The sequence below is a fragment of the Phoxinus phoxinus genome, assembly GCF_949152265.1.
Source record: "Phoxinus phoxinus genome assembly, chromosome: 24".
Classification (NCBI taxonomy): Eukaryota; Metazoa; Chordata; class Actinopteri; order Cypriniformes; family Leuciscidae; genus Phoxinus; species Phoxinus phoxinus.
This window is the reverse complement of record NC_136899.1, coordinates 3595789-3602995: the sequence shown is the minus strand read 5'-3', so window position 1 is coordinate 3602995 and position 7207 is coordinate 3595789.

Sequence of the window (7207 nt, the reverse complement as noted above, 5' to 3'; positions counted from 1 at the left end):
TTGCGTCCATTGCTGGAGCGGCTGAGAAGCGCACGCTGTCATTCATTACACTGTGTAAGAGCTGAGAAGGGTCTGCTGGCATGATGCAGTACAAGAGCGGCCTCTAGAGGTGTAATAATAACTCGTGCCTCGTGTTGTTTATTTCGACACGTGATTCTGCGTGCTGCACTGAGAGCACATGCTGCGGGAGAGCGCTGACATCAGATGCGCGGTTAAAGCACCGACAGCTCAAATGTATGTATACAGATAATACAGTACATTGTCATATCATTATAAAGTGATACATTTGTTGACTAAATGCTGCATTAGTAGAGAAAGAACAGCACAACAGTAGTACTATGTTTGTTTGCCTTCGAGGCTGAGAGGACGCTAACATTAGTAGTAGGCTACCTCAAGCGGTTAAAACACTGACACACATAAACGTAAGTCCGACCCGAATGTTTAATGTCACAATTGTTACCTCTATATTTGCATTAGTTCATATCCAGCTGGTCACTTTTATGCATTAAATATGCAGAGAAGTTGCATATTTAAAGCTAGAGACGTAAGCAAACTGATATGTTCATACAGCCGACAGAAACATAAACGAATCAGAAAAGCATTGTATTTCGGTTATTTATTTTTTCTTCATCTTCACTTTAATACAAATTTTGTTACTTTTTTATTAATTAAGTTGGCTTGAAAAGAACAGTTAAATAGTTAAATTTTGAATGTAACTGGTTTTATTTGTTATTTAGAGTATTACTTTTTGTTTCAGTTTGACTGAATGTCTTTTATTGACTTAAATATTTATTCACATTTATATATTTATTTCATTTAGCATGTTTTCATGGTTCAATACAGTTTTTTTTATTTTTATAATAAAGTTCAGCACTGTTTTACTTGGAGTGTTATGTTTGTTTTTATCCAGTATCAATTTTAAAAACTATCGGTTCATTAATCGGTTATCGGCAAGTATGGCCCAACCTAGCTATCGTTATCGGTAAAATCCACTATCGGTCGACCTCTAACCGTAATATTTTCTGCTCACCAGTGCTGCATTTATTTGATCAAAAACACAGTGAAATAACATTACAATTTAAAATACAGATTTTCTATGTGAATATATTGTGATTTCAGCATCATTACTCCAGTCTTCAGTGTCACATGATCCTTCAGAAATCATTCTTACATGATGATTTGCTGCTCAAGAAACATTTCTGATTATTATCAGTGTTGAATACAGTTGTGCTGCGTCATATTTTGTCAGGAACCATGATGCAGTTTTTAAGGATTGCTTGATGAATACAAAGTTCAAAAGAGCAGGATTTATTTGAAATAGAAATCTTTAAAATATTATAAATGTCTTTACTGTCATTTTTGATCAATGTAATGCACCCTTGCTGAAGAAATCAAAATTTCGTATTACTGTCCTCACACTTTTGAACTACCGGTACTTAAAAATGAACTATTCTGCTTAATAATATTTGTATGTTTATGCTTATTAATCGAGTATTGTTTTATTAGCTTAGCCTATGTTGGCAGTAAACAGCAAGCGAGCTCACTAGGTTTTGGAACAGAGTTCACACCGGGGCCGGTTTCACAAAGATAGACGTTGACTATGGCTTAGATATAGTAGATAGTCAGACTTCAGATAGACATCTATATCCGACCGTTTCACAACGCACTTAAGACTTTGACTATCTTAAGTAGGACTACACTGCAATGCATTCTGGGTAAACTAAGACACTTTTCAAAACAAAAAACATGGCGGATCGAGTAAGCGCATTCTGCCGCTCACTGCAGTTTTCTCCCAGCAGAAAATGTGTTTTTTGGAGGAGGATAACAGTTACAAGGACATTTTACTTGGGAAATTTAGCGGAGATTGTAGTAACAAGAAGAAATGTTTGGAAAAAGATTGCTATGACAGTTAACCATTGTAATCCGACCGTACAAACCAACGATGAAGTCGTCATTATTATATATTTCCAGTAGGTTACTGCGGTCCCTAAAAACCCTTTCCCTTCTCAGCGCTCTCCCCGTTGTCTGCAAACCACAAATTATGAGCCATTTTCCCTTTTCTATTGGCTGTTTGTGATGTAACTGATTGTTACCGCTGGTTGCCAAGGTAACAGAGTCTTAGACCGAAGTTAGCCTGGGGGTAAGGTGTCTAATTTTTTTGGTCTAAATTAAGTCAGTCTTTATTTTTGTGAAACAGTCTAACTTGCATTAGACTAGTCTATGAGCAAATTTTAGACTTGCCTAACACTATAGACCGGTCTAAAATAGCTTTGTGAAACCGGCCCCTGACCTTTTTTATCTTGGAGATATTTCCAGTGATCACATGAACAAACGCCAGTGAGCGAGCCTGAAGTTTACAAGGCAACATGTCTGTGCCACACAGTAATGAACGCTTCAGTTATCGCTGTGCAGATTGCAGTTGTTATGGTAACTGCCACAACAGGATTAAAGATGCTTTCAACATAGAAACGGATGTCGCGACCACCGGTACCGTATGTCATGGGAAAACTCTGTCTGCCTACATTATCAGTGCAAGAATGAAGATGCTCAAGACTGGATATTTAGTTTTAAAATGGAAAAATACAAACCACAATCCTTACGTCGTCATGACAAGACTGCAAAAGATGCGAGAAGAGAAACACAAAGTAACTTATGACCCTTAAGACAAAGCAAATAATGACGAAATTCAGTAGTGCCAAGTTATCATTCGCTAAGCTGCTAAAAGATACTTAAGGGGAATTGATTCAATAGTTATAGGAAAGATTGCTGTGTTCTGAGTTGATTTCTTTTCATTTTCGAAAAGCTCGACCGTGTGTCTATTTAATGTTGTGGATTTTTATGCCATAGTCCTATATTTATATTTATCTCGAGTGGCTGTCGTTGTTGGATTGTGGCGTGTGTAAAGATGGTCTTAGACTGATGATACAAACCTCTCTAGATGAAATGCATTCACATAAGTCACCCACAGAAACAGAAAGTGCTGGAAGATGCAAAGCAAAGAAAATTGACAATACTAAATGTTTAATTAATACATTCTCCCTGGCTTTGCTGTGCTCAAAAGTCACGGTTATGTAACATAATACATGAATACTTTTGAGGGAACAAGTGAGTCGTTTGAATATTTTAAGTCGGCATCGCATTTTCTGCCATACTGTGAGATATTTGCAAGTGAAAAGGATAAAGAGAAGAATACAGCAGAAAAGGATTTAGTCAAGTAAATAATGTCACGTTTGGTTTCAAGTTGACTTTAAATGTTCTGATCCAGCATGCAATAGTGAGATGTATCGAGTTCCTGTAATATCCACCTGGCTGGCACTTTTAGACAGGTGAAAAATGAAAAGCTGATGAATATTTATTAGACGCGCATATAAACCGTGAGAAAGAGGGAGAGAAATGTAATGAAAGAGCTGAGAGCTGTATTGGGATGTGTGATGGAAGAAAATAAGGTGAGAAAGACAGGATAAATAGCTGATCAAATGATGGAAGGAAAATGGAGGGAAAACGGCAAATGATGGATGTATTATTTTTGAACACTCATCAAATGGATGCTGGAAATGTGTGTGTGTGTTAAACATGCTTTAATATGCTGTATGACCATTGTTGGATTTCAGACTGTTACAGACACACATACTGTAGTCTGTGTGTGTCTTTTGTGAGTGTGGGAAACACTGACCATGGTGTAAAACCGTTGGGTTGTGTTCAGAGTGGAGTACTAGCATACTGAATGCATACTTTGCAGTTTATACAGTTTCCTGCCTACTAATTTTAAAGAATATTATGTGAATATTCTATGCATTTTGCACTTTTTTCGTTTCATCCATGGCATAAAATTTACACTCGCCAAGCGCGTTCATCCGGTAGCATTTTTATGAATTCTAACAATGCAATATTGTGAGAACGTGAACGTGAACATGAACGTGAATATAACATTGTGCACACCTGTCAGTTTTCAGAAAAGTGTTCGTTTACATGAACCCGTGTATATGCCGTCAACAGCATGCCAAACCTGTAGGTGGCAGTGTAACGAGAAGCTCAAGCCCACGTTAGCCAATCAGAATCCAGAAAATAGTCTCATACTGTGACGTCGGCTGCCTAAAACTCAGTTTTTCTCAGTTTACATGCAAACGAAGTTTTCCAAAATCTCCGCTCTCTGGCCAGAGTTTTTAGAAAAAATCGTTTTCAGAGGCGAATTCTCCGTTTGCGTGTAAACGAAGCGCACAAACAAAGGGAAATGTCTCCGTTTTTCAAAATAACCATCTACGTGTAAACGGGGCCTTAAACCTTGCCAATTTAAATATTCAAGCGCAAGAAGACTCAATTCATTACTCAGAAAGCCGTGAATACTGAATTGAGCTCTCTTAAACCTCTTCTCGTGCTTGAACGGACAAATTCACACAAATTATGTCAAAATACCCGTCAAGTATCCTTGTATACAGCCGGTTACGTCTTAAGTGAACGTAAACCGCTGAGAAAGTAAACGCATGTGTATCAGCATCAGTATATAGGATCCGTGCATTCGCTCTTAAAGGTGCCATGTGTCATTGTCTGGCAAAAAAAATCAAGTCATATTTCACATTCCATACCAGATGGGGGCAGTATACCTCACATATCAAAATATGTGATGTAGGATATGGTATTTTATAAATCACACACTATAAATATGAAGAAGCAGAAACAGATAGTTGCAGTAAAGTAAGATATTTTAATAAGTTGAAGAAACAATAATGATTTGTGACACACACACACACACGATTTGCGCATTGCCATCATGTGTGTATTACAGGTAACGTTACATTGCTTCCTGATATCACGTGCGCAAACACAAATAACTATTTATATATATATATATATACTACAGGGCCGTTAAATGCTTGTATCTGATAACCGTGAAGCTCTTGTAATTATTACTTTACTCAACCTCTCCATGTCGAGTGATGCAGTAAACATCAGACAGCGCACGTGAACCGATCATCTCTACTATAGTAAAAAAAACACGAACACTGTTGAAAGATACAGTAGGCTACAAATGACCTGTTCGCGCCACAAATTGTTCTCCGTCCTTAGCGACCGAGTCATTGAATGTGAAACAGCGGCTGCTGTCATCAGCGAGCAGCACTCTCCAGACAACGAGGGCGCGCGCGCCGTGTTGATACCTCCGTTTCAGTTTCTCGAACCCGCGCAGTGCGGCGGTCAGAACACGGAGACCATTCTGCCCCTAGCTATGCGTGCGAAAGCATGGGGAGCGATCCCGGGCGTGTCAGAATGGGTGCTGAACGTTGTAAAACAGGGCTATGCGCTGCAGTTCGCCCGCCGTCCCCCGCGCTTTCGAGCCCGGACCGTGACGAGCGGTCCTTTTCTTATCTGATCTGATTTGTGCTTCAGAGCGCGGTGGTTGTAGGGGTCTCTTGCCAAAGGCTTCAGCCATCCTTCCGCTCTCTTCCCTGAATTGAAATGAAGTAGTGGGCTCTGTACTTTCCACACGATAGACATCAGGTTCAAGTACGCCCACAAGCCGTGCGAGTTATTCGTGTCGTGTATTGCAGGTTGGCTGGTGGTTATGTGGCCCGCATACCGCCTCCCATGGCCGAAACTGGTATTACAACACCTGTCGGGCCGTGGCTAGAAATGCTAATGCTAATTAAGGTTGATATCTCTGCAGCACTATAACTTGACATTTTTTTAATGACATCATTGCCCTTATTTCTTCTCATTCTTTTGATGCGTGTAGCTCATTTTTTGGATAATTTTACCTCAATTTTTACACATGGCACCTTTAAAGTGACAGCAGCGTAATATTCCTGTGTTTTTAATGTCAATCAAACAACAAAAGACAAAGAGTAATCACTCAATGCTCTAGACTAAATAACTTTTTGTAACTTTAATAAGGTTTCATGGCTGATAAAAGGCCTGGTTTCATACATACAGAGCCCATAAAAGGACAAAAAAAAAAATGAGATGGGAGGAAAAATTATATATTATATTTGAAGGTTTTTGCATTCTCTAACATACCATTTGAGTTTCTGCGAGCGGACGCAAAGTTACTTTGGAGAATGCAAAACTTTTTATTTCAGCTTTATCCATTCCAAAAAATGTTTTTAATAGCTTTAGTTAATACTGTCTCAGAATGTAAAGTCTAGCACATTGCATCATGGGATACAGTTTTACATTTATACTGTTGTATACTGCACATTTGGCCAAATTGTACATTAAGTCGTCCATGGTATGGGTAGTATGCCACTCTGAACATACTCTCGGTGAAGAAGTGTACTCAATCAAGCCTCTTGAAACTGGGAACAAACCTATTTCCCAAGGGCCTCCCCTAAGTCCCGCCCACATTACGTCCCAGCCAATAGCTGCTCTCGCAGATCATGGTGTCCCGAGTTCATTTCCTCCATGATGTTGTAGGTGTAGTTTTGCTTTGAGATCATCGCTGCGTCTGTGTTGCTGCCACAACTCTAGTCCTACTGAGAACCGTAGTCCATGTACAGACTTCAAAATGGTGCCAAAATACGAGAGATGACGACTCTTGCAGTAAAATATTCTGTTTACATAAAAAGAAGTTAAAACTAAAAATATAATATAAGGCTAATAGTTTTCTCTGGATCAGATGAAGATTTAAAAAAAAAAAAAAGATGTAAATACTGATAGTTTCTATTAAATTCTTTATCATTTCATGATGTATTGTACTTCTGAAATATTGGGACCTGAGGCAATTTGTTTTTTGTAGCTTTATTTTGTATAGTTTTGTGTTTGCTTTCATTTCTCAGCTGTATGAAATAAAGAACATACTGTGAGAGAAGTCTGCGTGTGTTTGTGCCCACAGTAAGACACTTGTGTACGGATGTAAAGTACAGTGCAAGGATGTGCTTAACCGTCAGAAATGGTTTAGTCACCTCAGACTGTTTTATGTGGTTTGCAATTTTTGAAAGCCTGCTATTAGTTTCTCATAAATTAAAGGAAATATACATTGAAATTTTTAATACAACAAACAAACAAATATATATAAGATATCATATATCATAAATGAAAGAAAATAAAAAATGTAAATAAATGTATTTTTTATATATATATTTTTAAATACTTATATATATATATATATACACATACATCTATGTTATTAGTTTCTCATAAATTAAAGAAAATATACATTTAAATCTAATAAAAACAAAACAAATTATATATATATATAAACTCGTTAGTTTATCAT